We start from the raw sequence: 443 nt of genomic DNA on the forward strand, positions 1-443 counted from the left end.
ATATATAGCATTTTCCTTCCGAAAAGGATGCTTCTCCTAAGCATTAGCCATGTGATTGGGCTTTCTTCTTTTTGTCCTAAAAATTAAATTAAATTCTTAACATTATTAATCTTAATGTATCTTTTAAATACTTATAAACGATGTTATTTTAATTTTTAAATGTGTTGAAAAAAATTTCGTCTAGACTAATTTGTCGGAAATTTCTGCGGGCAACATCTATTTAAGAGCATTTAAGAGCATTCTCAGCAGCTACCCGATCATTTTTCCTAAATTTAAGGATTCAAACTACTTTTTAATTCTCTGTGTCAATATACACCTCAATAGCTTTCTTAAATGCTTTCTTATATCATTAAAATATTATTTTTTTATTTTACCTTTTTTATATTTTATTCCTTTAATTTATTCTTTCTCTCTCTCCCTGTTATTTTCTTCTTCTTTCTTCC

Source organism: Corylus avellana, chromosome ca10 (assembly GCF_901000735.1).
Source record: "Corylus avellana chromosome ca10, CavTom2PMs-1.0".
Lineage (NCBI taxonomy): Eukaryota > Viridiplantae > Streptophyta > Magnoliopsida > Fagales > Betulaceae > Corylus > Corylus avellana.